The sequence below is a fragment of the Oncorhynchus keta genome, chromosome 10, assembly GCF_023373465.1.
Source record: "Oncorhynchus keta strain PuntledgeMale-10-30-2019 chromosome 10, Oket_V2, whole genome shotgun sequence".
Classification (NCBI taxonomy): domain Eukaryota; kingdom Metazoa; phylum Chordata; class Actinopteri; order Salmoniformes; family Salmonidae; genus Oncorhynchus; species Oncorhynchus keta.
This window is the reverse complement of record NC_068430.1, coordinates 79919652-79936315: the sequence shown is the minus strand read 5'-3', so window position 1 is coordinate 79936315 and position 16664 is coordinate 79919652.

Sequence of the window (16664 nt, the reverse complement as noted above, 5' to 3'; positions counted from 1 at the left end):
GACAACACAATCTCACATTCAATTCGTGCATTTACATAATGTATTTCAGCAGATTTCAAAGTGCTTTATGTGTGTGTCTTAATTTGTACACTTTATTAGAAACGTTATGAATATACTCCTTAATGTTGTATTTATTTAATCCCGTTTTATAAATTGTGTTTGTATTGTTATATATATACTGTTTTCGATTTTTCTGAGCAGACATTCTGATCAGAATTTCTGAGAAAAGACACACATTTATAAAAAGTGACTTAATCCGTGGGAAAAAACATTTTGTAATAAATGCCACTGCTGTTTTCTATGCTTGATTTCGTTTTTAATATTTGGGATACTGGTGCACTTGTAGTCAGAAAGACCGTTTTTTTCGTGAAGGCCACAGTACACGATATTCTTCATAACGCATTTCATATTTCGTGGAGCCTAAATCACACAATGTTTCATAATTCATTTAATACAAGTTAAAACAGGTTAATGTAAAATAATGAATTATGTTGGTTGACACTTATGGCTCTTACTGCACGTATCATTACGATTATTACGGTGTCAATCATGTTAGCGAGTCAGAAGTGTCCGTTTCTAGCACCGACTAGCACTGGGAATGCTGTATTGTGTTGGCTTCATATTCTCAGGGGACACTAGAACATTTGAAGTCGTAACTCCGATATGATTGTGTTTAAGTTCTTTTCAAGTTGGAATAATTAATTAACCAATAGATTTACAATAAAATTGTTCTGTTTCCCACTTGTAATTCTAAATTTGAGGGTCATTCAAGTGAACCTTCCCAGTCGGAACTAGAATTTCCGATAACTCTGATTGCACGTGAACGTGGCATTAGTATGTGTGATCGACAACAGTAGGGGCTGGTTCGCGGTGTGTCCAGCCCAAAACGCATTCCCTGACCATTGCGGACTGAGTTTCAGTATCCTGCTATGTGTCGGTTCAGTCAACTAGTAGAATTATTGTCTGTGACGTAAGTGTGATGATTATTATTAAGGTTCTGGTCGTCTGAGATACCAGCAAATAGGCTATACAATAAACAAGATAATTTTAGTACTAAGAAACTAAAGTCATAATAATTAAACAATAACATAATATATATATATATATACAATTATCATATGTTTGGTTGCTTTGAGACTGAGTCGTGTCTACACAATATTATTTACAACGAGCTGTTCCAATCCTTTTAAGTAGACTAAATCTGTCTGCAAGTTGTATGTTATGGGTGATCTTTTCCATTAAATACAGTTCTTTGAGTCTACCTCTCCACTCTTCCGTAGTATGAATGTCCTCCTTTAACCAATGCTCTACAATACCTTTATTGGCTGCAGACGAGGATATTCAACAGGTTTTGGTCGGCCAACATATGTTTTATGACGAGGATATTCAACAGGCATTTTGAACCCGTTCAGGATTTACTCCAAGTAATGGTCCTCTTTGGGCTCTCTGCCAGGAACATTTATATACATATATGTGAATATATATTTATTTTTTAATCAACGGCAATACTGTTTAAACAAGTTTGATTTCACTTCATTTTTTGTGCGTATTGTTGCGCTCATTGCAGTCATAAAACACGTTGGCCGACCAAAACCCTTGTCGGTGATATGCAGTCATAAAACACATGTTGGCCGACCAAAACCCTTGTCGGTGATATGCAGTCATAAAACACATGTTGGCCGACCAAAACCCTTTGTCGGTGATATGCAGTCATAAAACACATGTTGGCCGACCAAAACCCTTGTCGGTGATATGCAGTCATAAAACACATGTTGGCCGACCAAAACCCTTGTCGGTGATATGCAGTCATAAAACACATGTTGGCCGACCAAAACCCTTGTCGGTGATATGCAGTCATAAAACACATGTTGGCACACCAAAACCCTTGTCGGTGATATGCAGTCATAAAACACCTGTTGGTCGTCGACCAAAGCCCTTGTCGGTGATATGCAGTCATAAAACACCTGTTGGCCGACCAAAACCCTTGTCGGTGATATGCAGTCATAAAACACATGTTGCCCGACCAAAACCCTTGGCGGTGATATGCAGAAATAAAACACGTTGGCCGACCAAAACCCTTGTCGGTGATATGCAGTCATAAAACACCTGTTGGCCGACCAAAACCCTTGTCGGTGATATGCAGTCATAAAACACCTGTTGGCCGACCAAAGCCCTTGTCGGTGATATGCAGTCATAAAACACATGTTGGCTGACCAAACCCTTGTCGGTGATATGCAGTCATAAAAACACGTTGGCCGACCAAAACCCTTGTCGGTGATATGCAGTCATAAAACACATGTTGGCCGACCAAAACCCTTGTCGGTGATATGCAGTCATAAAACACATGTTGGCCGACCAAAACCCTTGTCGGTGATATGCAGTCATAAAACACATGTTGGCCGACCAAAACCCTTGTCGGTGATATGCAGTCATAAAAACACATGTTGGCCGACCAAAACCCTTGTCGGTGATATGCAGTCATAAAACACCTGTTGGCCGACCAAAGCCCTTGTCGGTGATATGCAGTCATAAAACACCTGTTGGCCGACCAAAACCCTTGTCGGTGATATGCAGTCATAAACACATGTTGGCCGACCAAAACCCTTGTCGGTGATATGCAGTCATAAAAACACATGTTGGCCGACAAAACCCTTGTCGGTGATATGCAGTCATAAAACACCTGTTGGCCGACCAAAACCCTTTGTCGGTGATATGCAGTCATAAAACACCTGTTGGCCGACCAAAGCCCTTGTCGGTGATATGCAGTCATAAAACACATGTTGGCCGACCAAAACCCTTGTCGGTGATATGCAGTCATAAAACACATGTTGGCCGACCAAAACCCTTGTCGGTGATATGCAGTCATAAAACACCTGTTGGCCGACCAAAGCCCTTCTCGGTGATATGCAGTCATAAAACACATGTTGGCCACCAAAACCCTTGTCGGTGATATGCAGTCATAAAACACATGTTGGCCGACCAAAACCCTTGTCGGTGATATGCAGTCATAAAACACATGTTGGCCGACCAAAACCCTTGTCGGTGATATGCAGTCATAAAACACATGTTGGCCGACCAAAACCCTTGTCGGTGATATGCAGTCATAAAACACCTGTTGGCCACCAAAGCCCTTGTCGGTGATATGCAGTCATAAAACACATGTTGGCCGACCAAAACCCTTGTCGGTGATATGCAGTCATAAAACACATGTTGGCCGACCAAAACCCTTGTCGGTGATATGCAGTCATAAAACACATGTTGGCCGACCAAAACCCTTGTCGGTGATATGCAGTCATAAAACACATGTTGGCCGACCAAAACCCTTGTCGGTGATATGCAGTCATAAAACACATGTTGGCCGACCAAAACCCTTGTCGGTGATATGCAGTCATAAAACACATGTTGGCCGACCAAAACCCTTGTCGGTGATATGCAGTCATAAAACACCTGTTGGCCGACCAAAGCCCTTGTCGGTGATATGCAGTCATAAACACATGTTGGCCGACCAAAACCCTTGTCGGTGATATGCAGTCATAAAACACCTGTTGGCCGACCAAAACCCTTGTCGGTGATATGCAGTCATAAAACACATGTTGGCCGACCAAAACCCTTGTCGGTGATATGCAGTCATAAACACATGTTGGCCGACCAAAACCCTTGTCGGTGATATGCAGTCATAAACACATGTTGGCCGACCAAAACCCTTGTCGGTGATATGCAGTCATAAACACATGTTGGCTGACCAAGACCCTTGTCGGTGATATGCAGTCATAAACACATGTTGACCGACCAAAACCTTTGTCGGTGATATGCAGTCATAAACACATGTTGGCCGACCAAAACCCTTGTCGGTGATATGCAGTCATAAAACACATGTTGGCCGACCAAACCCTTGTCGGTGATATGCAGTCATAAAACACATGTTGGCCGACCAAAACCCTTGTCGGTGATATGCAGTCATAAAACACCTGTTGGCCGACCAAAGCCCTTGTCGGTGATATGCAGTCATAAAACACATGTTGGCCGGCCAAAGCCCTTGTCGGTGATATGCAGTCATAAAACACATGTTGGCCGACCAAAACCCTTGTCGGTGATATGCAGTCATAAAACACATGTTGGCCGACCAAAACCCTTGTCGGTGATATGCAGTCATAAAACACATGTTGGCCGACCAAAACCCTTGTCGGTGATATGCAGTCATAAAACACATGTTGGCCGACCAAAACCCTTGTCGGTGATATGCAGTCATAAAACACCTGTTGGCCGACCAAAACCCTTGTCGGTGATATGCAGTCATAAAACACATGTTGGCGACCAAAACCCTTGTCGGTGATATGCAGTCATAAAACACCTGTTGGCGACCAAAACCCTTGTCGGTGATATGCAGTCATAAACACATGTTGGCCGACCAAAACCCTTGTCGGTGATATGCAGTCATAAACACATGTTGGCCGACCAAAACCCTTGTCGGTGATATGCAGTCATAAAACACATGTTGGCCGACCAAAACCCTTGTCGGTGATATGCAGTCATAAACACATGTTGGCCGACCAAAACCCTTGTCGGTGATATGCAGTCATAAACACATGTTGGCCGACCAAACCCTTGTCGGTGATATGCAGTCATAAAACACATGTTGGCCGACCAAGACCCTTGTCGGTGATATGCAGTCATAAACACATGTTGACCGACCAAAACCTTTGTCTGTGATATGCAGTCATAAAACACATGTTGGCCGACCAAAACCCTTGTCGGTGATATGCAGTCATAAAACACATGTTGGCTGACCAAAACCCTTGTCGGTGATATGCAGTCATAAAACACATGTTGGCCGACCAAAACCCTTGTCGGTGATATGCAGTCATAAAACACATGTTGGCCGACCAAAACCCTTGTCGGTGATATGCAGTCATAAAACACATGTTGGCCGACCAAAACCCTTGTCGGTGATATGCAGTCATAAAACACCTGTTGGCCGACCAAAGCCCTTGTCGGTGATATGCAGTCATAAAACACATGTTGGCCGACCAAGACCCTTGTCGGTGATATGCAGTCATAAACACATGTTGACCGACCAAAACCTTTGTCGGTGATATGCAGTCATAAAACACATGTTGGCCGACCAAAACCCATGTCGGTGATATGCAGTCATAAAACACATGTTGGCCGACCAAACCCTTGTCGGTGATATGCAGTCATAAAACACATGTTGGCCGACCAAAACCTTGTCGGTGATATGCAGTCATAAACACATGTTGGCCGACCAAAACCCTTGTCGGTGATATGCAGTCATAAAACACATGTTGGCCGACCAAAACCCTTGTCGGTGATATGCAGTCATAAAACACATGTTGGCCGACCAAAACCCTTGTCGGTGATATGCAGTCATAAAACACATGTTGGCCGAACAAAACCCTTGTCGGTGATATGCAGTCATAAAACACCTGTTGGCCGACCAAAGCCCTTGTCGGTGATATGCAGTCATAAAACACATGTTGGCCGACCAAAACCCTTGTCGGTGATATGCAGTCATAAACACATGTTGGCCGACCAAAACCCTTGTCGGTGATATGCAGTCATAAAACACATGTTGGCCGACCAAAACCCTTGTCGGTGATATGCAGTCATAAAACACCTGTTGGCCGACCAAAACCCTTGTTGGTGATATGCAGTCATAAAACACATGTTGGCCGACCAAAACCCTTGTCGGTGATATGCAGTCATAAACACATGTTGGCCGACCAAAACCCTTGTCGGTGATATGCAGTCATAAAACACATGTTGGCCGACCAAGACCCTTGTCGGTGATATGCAGTCATAAACACATGTTGACCGACCAAAACCTTTGTCGGTGATATGCAGTCATAAAACACATGTTGGCCGACCAAAACCCTTGTCGGTGATATGCAGTCATAAAACACATGTTGGCCGACCAAAACCCTTGTCGGTGATATGCAGTCATAAAACACATGTTGGCCGACCAAAACCCTTGTCGGTGATATGCAGTCATAAAACACCTGTTGGCCGACCAAAGCCCTTGTCGGTGATATGCAGTCATAAAACACATGTTGGCCGACCAAAACCCTTGTCGGTGATATGCAGTCATAAAACACCTGTTGGCCGACCAAAACCCTTGTCGGTGATATGCAGTCATAAAACACATGTTGGCCGACCAAAACCCTTGTCGGTGATATGCAGTCATAAAACACATGTTGGCCGACCAAAACCCTTGTCGGTGATATGCAGTCATAAAACACATGTTGGCCGACCAAAACCCTTGTCGGTGATATGCAGTCATAAAACACCTGTTGGCCGACCAAAACCCTTGTCGGTGATATGCAGTCATAAAACACATGTTGGCCGACCAAAACCCTTGTCGGTGATATGCAGTCATAAAACACATGTTGGCCGACCAAAACCCTTGTCGGTGATATGCAGTCATAAAACACCTGTTGGTCGACCAAAACCGTTCAAAAGTTTGTGGTCACTTAGAAATGTCCTTGTTATTTAAAAGAAAAGCACATTTTTTGTCCATTAAAATAACATCATTGCTCAGAAATACAGTGTAGACATGGTTAATGTTGTAATGTTGTGCCATTGGAAGACAGGAGTGATGGTTGCTGATAATGGGCCTCTGTACGCCTCTGTAGATATTCCATTAAAAATCAGCCGTTTCCAGCTACCACAGTCATATACAACATTAACAACGTAATTCTCTCTCATTAGAGAATTAGACGTTTATCCACATTTCTCCCTGCTACTTTGGGGAGGAAAAAACAGAACTGTTGTCACCCTTTACCCCTACCTGCACCAACAAATGACCTCAACTCACCTGTACCCCTGCACATTGATAATATATGCCATTTAGCTGACGCTTTTATCCAAAGCGACTTACAGTCATGTGTGCATACATTCTACGTATGGGTGGTCCCGGGAATCGAACCCACTACCCTGGCGTTACAAGCGCCATGCTCTACCAACTGAGCCACAGAAGGACCACAGAAAGACCATTGACTCTATATCGGTGCCCACAGACTCTTTATTGTTATTTTACTATGTTACTTTTTATTTTATCTGTTTTACTTTAGTTCATTCAGTAAATATTTACTTAACTCTATTTCTTGAACTGCATTGTTGGTTAAGGGCTTGAATGTGTCAGTAAGCATTTCACTGAAAGGTCTACTACACCTGTTGTATTCAGCATTTCACTGTAAGGTCTACTACACCTGTTGTATTCAGCATTTCACTGTAAGGTCTACTACACCTGTTGTATTCAGCATTTCACTGTAAGGTCTACTACACCTGTTGTATTCAGCATTTCACTGTAAGGTCTACTACACCTGTTGTATTCAGCATTTCACGGTAAGGTCTACTACACCTGTTGTATTCAGCATTTCACGGTAAGGTCTACTACACCTGTTGTATTCAGCATTTCACTGTAAGGTCTACTACACCTGTTGTATTCAGCATTTCACTGTAAGGTCTACTACACCTGTTGTATTCAGCATTTCACTGTAAGGTCTACTACACCTGTTGTATTCAGCATTTCACTGTAAGGTCTACTACACCTGTTGTATTCAGCATTTCACTGTAAGGTCTACTACACCTGTTGTATTCAGCATTTCACTGTAAGGTCTACTACACCTGTTGTATTCAGCATTTCACTGTAAGGTCTACTATACCTGTTGTATTCAGCATTTCACTGTAAGGTCTACTACACCTGTTGTATTCAGCATTTCACTGTAAGGTCTACTACACCTGTTGTATTCAGCATTTCACTGTAAGGTCTACTACACCTGTTGTATTCAGCATTTCACTGTAAGGTCTACTACACCTGTTGTATTCAGCATTTCACTGTAAGGTCTACTACACCTGTTGTATTCAGCATTTCACTGTAAGGTCTACTACACCTGTTGTATTCAGCATTTCACTGTAAGGTCTACTACACCTGTTGTATTCAGCATTTCACTGTAAGGTCTACTACACCTGTTGTATTCAGCAAATGGCATTATATTTCATAAATAGTGCCCTACTTTTGATCAGGGGCCATAGGGCTGTGGTCAACAGTAGTGCACTATATAGGCCAGTGGTCAACAGTAGTGCACGATATAGGGCTGTGGTCTAAAGTAGTGCACTATATAGGGCTGTGGTCTAAATTGGTGCACTATATAGGGCTGTGGTCTAAAGTAGTGCACTATATAGGGCTGTGGTCTAAAGTAGTGCACTATATTGGGATGTGGTCTAAAGTAGTGCACTATATAGGGCTGTGGTCTAAAGTAGTGCACTATATAGGGCTGTGGTCTAAAGTAGTGCACTATATAGGGCTGTGGTCTAAAGTAGTGCACTATATAGGGCTGTGGTCTAAAGTAGTGCACTATATAGGGCTGTGGTCTAAAGTAGTGCACTATATAGGGCTGTGGTCTAAAGTAGTGCACTATATAGGGCTGTGGTCTAAAGTAGTGCACTATATAGGGCTGTGGTCTAAAGTAGTGCACTATATAGGGCTGTGGTCTAAAGTAGTGCACTATATAGGGCTGTGGTCTAAAGTAGTGCACTATATTGGGCTGTGGTCTAAAGTAGTGCACTATATAGGGCTGTGGTCTAAAGTAGTGCACTATATAGGGCTGTGGTCTAAAGTAGTGCACTATATAGGGCTGTGGTCTAAAGTAGTGCACTATATAGGGCTGTGGTCTAAAGTAGTGCACTATATAGGGCTGTGGTCTAAAGTAGTGCACTATATAGGGCTGTGGTCTAAAGTAGTGCACTATATAGGGCTGTGGTCTAAAGTAGTGCACTATATTGGGATGTGGTCTAAAGTAGTGCACTATATAGGGCTGTGGTCTAAAGTAGTGCACTATATAGAGTAGTGCACTATATAGGGCATTGTCTACAGGTGGACTTTAGGTCTTAGTGGTAAAGGTGATCTTTATGCTGGGAATCTTTAGACTGGTTAGTTATTAAAGCCGCATGTTTCATAGAGACACGACTGATATGAGGAGATGTACAATAACCAAAGATTCACCTTAGTGGTCATTTATTTTATAACACATTCTACAAAACACAGTAACTACATACTGTTCCAAAGTGATGTCCTCAGCATTAGGAAAGGCTGAGGACAAGAAAATAACCCTTAAATGGTATTATAGACCAGCATTATTATTATAACGTTGTGTCCATATAACTTGACAAACATTCAGTTCAGAACCCTTAAATGGTATTATAGACCTGCATTATTATTATAACGTTGTGTCCATATAACTTGACAAACATTCAGTTCAGAACCCTTAAATGGTATTATAGACCTGCATTATTATTATAACGTTGTGTCCATATAACTTGACAAACATTCAGGTCTCATCTGGGTTGATACTTTGGATCATTGTTCTCAAACTGATCTGGAGTATTCAAGTCAAAACAGAAATACAAATCAACTTCAAGTGAGCCTCCGCTATGTGAAGACTGTTACCCATGAGCCTTTGGGGGCGTTGCGATGATGGTTCGCTGTAGGTCCCAAATGGCACCTTATTCCCTATATAGTGTCTATGAGCCCAGGTCAAAAGTAGGGCACTATATAGGGAATAGGGTGCTATTTGGGAGGCATTCTAGATCTCAGAGAGTCGTGGGGAAGACGCGGCGTGGGGGAGGCCTCGCGGTCTTGTTGCCACGGCGAAGAGACTCTAGCTCCCGATGGGTAGCCATCACTACCCGACTGAAAGAGAGGGATGAAGGAGGGAGAGATAGAGATGGAGAGAGGAAAGAAAAGAGGGAGAGAAAGGAGAAAAGAAAGGATAGGGAGGGAGGAAGAGATGCATTGGGAGAGAGTGATGTTATTTTCAGTTGCTATTTGTCTGTTTTTACTACTACTTACAAAACATCTGATCACCACTGTCATGCAAACATTGTTGGTTTGATCTTGAGAGGTGTGAGATTCCTTTGGCAATGTAAACATGTGTTTCCTATGCCAATAATGCCCATTGAATTGAAATTGAATTGAGAGAGAGATCAAAGAGAGAGCATAGCAGGACAAGATCTCTCTCTGTGACGACTCCCCCATCCTGAGTGAGTCTGATCACATCTCTTCAAACTGTCCTGTAGACGAGGATAGTCGCCCCCCTCAGCACTGAACACACCCAGGTCCCACAACCGCATCCACCACTGAGAGGGAAACATTCACAGAGCTGGAGAGAGACATGGAGCTCAGAGATCTAGTCCACACTATCCAGACAGAACAGACCCCAAAACAGTCCCGCACAACAACACTCCCCCAGCAAGACCCGGAGGGCAGAAGGTGGAGACGGACGGCCGTCTGAGAGAGCTGGCTGCTCATCGGACTGAGGTGAGACAACTCAAAGAGGAAGGAGAGGGACACATGGTACAGCTAACAGTAGTGAAGGAGGAGAGAGAGGAACACATGGTACAGCTAACAGTAGTGAAGGAGGAGGGAGAGGAACACATGGTACAGCTAACAGTAGTGAAGGAGGAGAGAGAGGAACACATGTTACAGCTAACAGTAGTGAAGGAGGAGAGAGAGGAACACATGGTACAGCTAACAGTAGTGAAGGAGGAGAGAGAGGAACACATGGTACAGCTAACAGTAGTGAAGGAGGAGGGAGAGGAACACATGGTACAGCTAACAGTAGTGAAGGAGGAGGGAGAGGAACACATGGTACAGCTAACAGTAGTGAAGGAGGAGGGAGAGGAACACATGGTACAGCTAACAGTAGTGAAGGAGGAGGGAGAGGAACACATGGTACAGCTAACAGTAGTGAAGGAGGAGGGAGAGGAACACATGGTACAGCTAACAGTAGTGAAGGAGGAGGGAGAGGAACACATGGTACAGCTAACAGTAGTGAAGGAGGGGAGGGAGAGGACCATCGCTGGGTACTGCAGGTGGTATATCTAGATCCGTGGTTATCGTTGGGTACTGCAGGTGGTATATCTAGATCAGTGGTTATCGTTGGGTATTGCAGGTGGTATATCTAGATCAGTGGTTATCGTTGGGTATTGCAGGTGGTATATCTAGATCAGTGGTTATCGTTGGGTATTGCAGGTGGTATATCTAGATCAGTGGTTATCGTTGGGTATTGCAGGTGGTATATCTAGATCAGTGGTTATCGCTGGGTACTGCAGGTGGTATATCTAGATCAGTGGTTATCGCTGGGTACTGCAGGTGGTATATCTAGATCAGTGGTTATCGTTGGGTACTGCAGGTGGTATATCTAGATCAGTGGTTATCGTTGGGTACTGCAGGTGGTATATCTAGATCAGTAGTTGTCGTTGGGTATTGCAGGTGGTATATCTAGATCAGTGGTTATCATTGGGTACTGCAGGTGGTATATCTAGATCAGTGGTTATCGTTGGGTACTGCAGGTGGTATATCTAGATCAGTGGTTATCGTTGGGTACTGCAGGTGGTATATCTAGATCAGTGGTTATCGTTGGGTATTGCAGGTGGTCACAGTTTTTTGGGGGATAAAAAACAACAATCTTCCAAAAATAATAACAGTTGAGGTTATTAATGGTGTTATAAGCCATTTGACAGCCAAGATAGTTTATGTTTAAAACATTCTGCGACTCTGTGAAAGATGGTCCTCAAAAGCTTTTGACTAATTTGCTCTCAGGAACAGAAGAGGCTCTTATTCTTATTCTCACTCTTATTTTCTAATTTCCTCATCTACCTGCATCTCATCTACCTCATCTGCATATCAGCACTTCTCTCCTCCCCCCATGCCTGCGTCTACCTCCTATACCCCCTCCTTCCTCCCCCCCATGCCTGTGTCTACCTCCTATACCCCCCTCCTTCCTCCCCCCAAGCCTGTGTCTACCTCCTATACCCCCCTCCTTCCTCCCCCCATGCCTGCGTCTACCTCCTATACCCCCCTCCTTCCTCCCCCATGCCTGCGTCTACCTCCTATACCCCCCTCCTTCCTCACCCCCATGACTGCGTCTAGCTCCTATACCTCCCTCCTTCCTCCCCCCAAGCCTGTGTCTACCTCCTATACCCCCCTCCTTCCTCCCCCATGCCTGTGTCTACCTCCTATACCCCCCTCCTTCCTCCCCCCATGCCTGCGTCTACCTCCTATACCCCCCTCCTTCCTCACCCCCATGACTGCGTCTAGCTCCTATACCTCCCTCCTTCCTCCCCCCAAGCCTGTGTCTACCTCCTATACCCTCCTTCCTCCCCCCCATGCCTGTGTCTACCTCCTATACCCCCCTCCTTCCTCCCCCCCATGCCTGTGTCTACCTCCTATACCTCCCTCCTTCCTCCCCCCAAGCCTGTGTCTACCTCCTATACCCCCTCCTTCCTCCCCCAAGCCTGTGTCTACCTCCTATACCCCCTCCTTCCTCCCCCCCATGCCTGCGTCTACCTCCTATACCCCCTCCTTCCTCACCCCATGACTGCGTCTAGCTCCTATACCCCCCTCCTTCCTCACCCCCATGACTGCGTCTACCTCCTATACCCCCCTCCTTCCTCCCCCCCATGCCTGTGTCTACCTCCTATACCCCCCTCCTTCCTCCCCCAAGCCTGTGTCTACCTCCTATACCCCCTCCTTCCTCCCCCATGCCTGCGTCTAGCTCCTATACCCCCATGCCTGCATCTACCTCCTATACCCCCTCCTTCCTCCCCCATGCCTGCATCTACCTCCTATACCCCCTCCTTCCTCCCCCATGCCTGCATCTACCTCCTATACCCCCTCCTTCCTCCCCCATGCCTGCATCTACCTCCTATACCCCCTCCTTCCTCCCCATGCCTGCATCTACCTCCTATACCCCCTCCTTCCTCCCCCATGCCTGCTTCTACCTCCTATACCCCCTCCTTCCTCCCCCATGCCTGCATCTACCTCCTATACCCCCCTCCTTCCTCCCCCATACCCCCTCCTTCCTCCCCTCTATGCCTGCATCTACCTCCTATACCCCCCTCCTTCCTCCCCCATGCCTGCATCTACCTCCTATACCCCCTCCTTCCTCCCCCATGCCTGCATCTACCTCCTATACCCCCCCCCTCCTTCCTCCCCCATGCCTGCATCTACCTCCTATACCCCCCTCCTTCCTCCCCATGCCTGCATCTACCTCCTATACCCCCCTCCTTCCTCCCCCCATGCCTGTGTCTACCTCCTATACCCCCTCCTTCCTCCCCCCCAAGCCTGTGTCTACCTCCTATACCCCCTCCTTCCTCCCCCATGCCTGCGTCTAGCTCCTATACCCCCCCCCATGCCTGCATCTACCTCCCTATACCCCCCTTCCTCCCCCATGCCTGCATCTACCTCCTATACCCCCTCCTTCCTCCCCCATGCCTGCATCTACCTCCTATACCCCCTCCTTCCTCCCCCATGCCTGCATCTACCTCCTATACCCCCTCCTTCCTCCCCCCCCATGCCTGCATCTACCTCCTATACCCCCTCCTTCCTCCCCCATGCCTGCATCTACCTCCTATACCCCCCTCCTTCCTCCCCCATGCCTGCATCTACCTCCTATACCCCTCCTTCCTCCCCCATGCCTGCATCTACCTCCTATACCCCCTCCTTCCTCCCCCATGCCTGCATCTACCTCCTATACCCCCCTCCTTCCTCCCCCATGCCTGCGTCTACCTCCTATACCCCCTCCTTCCCCCCCCATGCCTGCATCTACCTCCTATACCCCCCCTCCTTCCTCCCCCATGCCTGCATCTACCTCCTATACCCCCCTCCTTCCTCCCCCATGCCTGCATCTACCTCCTATACCCCCTCCTTCCTCCCCCCATGCCTGCGTCTACCTCCTATACCCCCCTCCTTCCTCCCCCATGCCTGCATCTACCTCCTATACCCCCCTCCTTCCTCCCCCCATGCCTGCATCTACCTCCTATACCCCCCTCCTTCCTCCCCCCATGCCTGCATCTACCTCCTATACCCCCTCCTTCCTCCCCCATGCCTGCGTCTACACTCCTATACCCCCTCCTTCCTCCCCCATGCCTGCATCTACCTCCTATACCCCCTCCTTCCTCCCCCATGCCTGCATCTACCTCCTATACCCCCTCCTTCCTCCCCATGCCTGCATCTACCTCCTATACCCCCTCCTTCCTCCCCCATGCCTGCGTCTACCTCCTATACCCCCTCCTTCCTCCCCCATGCCTGCATCTACCTCCTATACCCCCTCCTTCCTCCCCCATGCCTGCATCTACCTCCTATACCCCCTCCTTCCTCCCCCCATGCCTGCATCTACCTCCTATACCCCCCTCCTTCCTCGCCCCATGCCTGCGTCTACCTCCTATACCCCCTCCTTCCTCCCCCATGCCTGCGTCTACCTCCTATACCCCCTCCTTCCTCCCCCATGCCTGCATCTACCTCCTATACCCCCTCCTTCCTCCCCCATACCTGCATCTACCTCCTATACCCCCCTCCTTCCTCCCCCATGCCTGCGTCTACCTCCTATACCCCCCTCCTTCCTCCCCCATGCCTGCGTCTCCCTCCTATACCCCCCTCCTTCCTCCCCCATGCCTGCGTCTACCTCCTATACCCCCTCCTTCCTCCCCCATGCCTGTGTCTACCTCCTATACCCCCTCCTTCCTCCCCCATGCCTGCGTCTCCCTCCTATACCCCCTCCTTCCTCCCCCCCATGCCTGTGTCTCCCTCCTATACCCCCCTCCTTCCTCCCCCCATGCCTGTGTCTCCCTCCTATCCCCCCCTCCTTCCTCCCCCATGCCTGTGTCTACCTCCTATACCCCCCTCCTTCCTCCCCCATGCCTGTGTCTACCTCCTATACCCCCCTCCTTCCTCCCCCCATGCCTGCGTCTCCCTCCTATACCCCCCTCCTTCCTCCCCCCATGCCTGTGTCTCCCTCCTATACCCCCCTCCTTCCTCCCCCCATGCCTGTGTCTACCTCCTATACCCCCCTCCTTCCTCCCCCAAGCCTGCGTCTACCTCCTATACCCCCCTCCTTCCTCCCCCATGCCTGCGTCTACCTCCTATACCCCCTCCTTCCTCCCCCATGCCTCGTCTACCTCCTATACCCCTCCTTCCTCCCCCATGCCTGCGTCTCCCTCCTATACCCCCCTCCTTCCTCCCCCATGCCTGCGTCTACCTCCTATACCCCCTCCTTCCTCCCCCATGCCTGCGTCTCCTCCTATACCCCCCTCCTTCCTCCCCCATGCCTGCGTCTCCCCTCCTATACCCCCTCCTTCCCTCCCCCATGCCTGCGTCTACCTCCTATACCCCCTCCTTCCTCCCCCATGCCTGCGTCTCCCTCCTATACCCCCCTCCTTCCTCCCCCCATGCCTGCGTCTCCCTCCTATACCCCCCTCCTTCCTCCCCCATGCCTGCGTCTCCCTCCTATACCCCCCTCCTTCCTCCCCCATGCCTGCGTCTACCTCCTATACCCCCCTCCTTCCTCCCCCTCTCTCACGTCAGAGTGATGGTGTTGAGTTGAGAGTCAGACATGTCGTCCAGAGGCAGCACTCCAAACGGATCAACGACAGCAGCATCATCGTTGTCTCTGGTCAGGTCTGGGGTGGTGGACTGAAATACACAAACAATCAGGACTCAAACAAGCAAACAAAGTAACAAACAAAGACGTCAACAAAAACACTCACGTGGTTGTTCTCCTCCGAGCCACCAGGTGTCACTGGAGCCTGGTTGTGCCCCTCCCTTCCAGGACCTGGCTTTGTGGGGGAGGCATGGTGGACTCTCCTCTGTCAGCCGGGGGACAGAATGAGTGCCCGGGTTCGGCCACAGTCCCAGCCCCATCTTCAGCCCCCCCCTCTCTCTGGGTAGGTGAGCTCTGCACCTCTCCGTGGTGCTCCCTCTCTGTCCCAACCTCCAGAGGGATAGAGGTAGGGGTGGTGGTGGAGGATGGTGTAGGGGCCCTAGGGGGGCTCTCCTCTGGCTCATTCGACCCACAGCCCCCCCTGTCCCCCTCCTGGTTCTTCTCCACAACCCCCTCTGTGTCTAGCTCTTCTTCCACCAACACCACAGGCTGCTCACTCAGTGGGTCCACCTCCAGGCCAGTCCGGAGACCCTCTCCTGTGACCTGCTCTGTCCCAGAATAAGCCACGTCGCTGGGGTCTGCATGGCTGGCCTCTCCCCCTGACTGAAGCTGCTCCTCATCTAACTTCTCCCCCTCTTCCTTCCTCTGCTCAGTGGTACTCCCCAGAGGAGCGGATGGAGGGATGAATGAAAGGAGGGACGGATCAGAGGATGATGCTGCTGTAGTTCCCTCTACAGCCACCAGGTTGGCACAACCACCACCACCACTATCACCACTCTGCCCGATGTCCTCCTCTCTCTTTCTCCACTTTCTCCTCCTCCGCTTTCCTCACCAGCACCATCTCTTCTCCCTCCCTCCCTCCTTCCGTCACACTCTTTCGTTCCTTCTGCCACTGCTCCTCTATCCCTCTCCTCTCTCTCTCTCCCAGACCACACATCCCCATTCTCCTTCTCCTCTTCTTCACTGGTTCTTCCACAGATCTGTCCTCCTCCACTGGTGGCCCCTCCCTCCCACCACCCAGACAAACACCTCTGTCATCTATAGCCTCCTGCTGTTCACTGTCGAGCTCCTCCATATTGGGCTTTGGGTTCTTCTCTCCACACTGCTCCTCTTCCTTGTCGGTTTGACTGTCGCCGTCCCCAACGTTGACCTCCTTGGAGGGAAGCAGGGAGGGCTGGGGTTGGGGCTGTGCTACAGTCAGTGGGT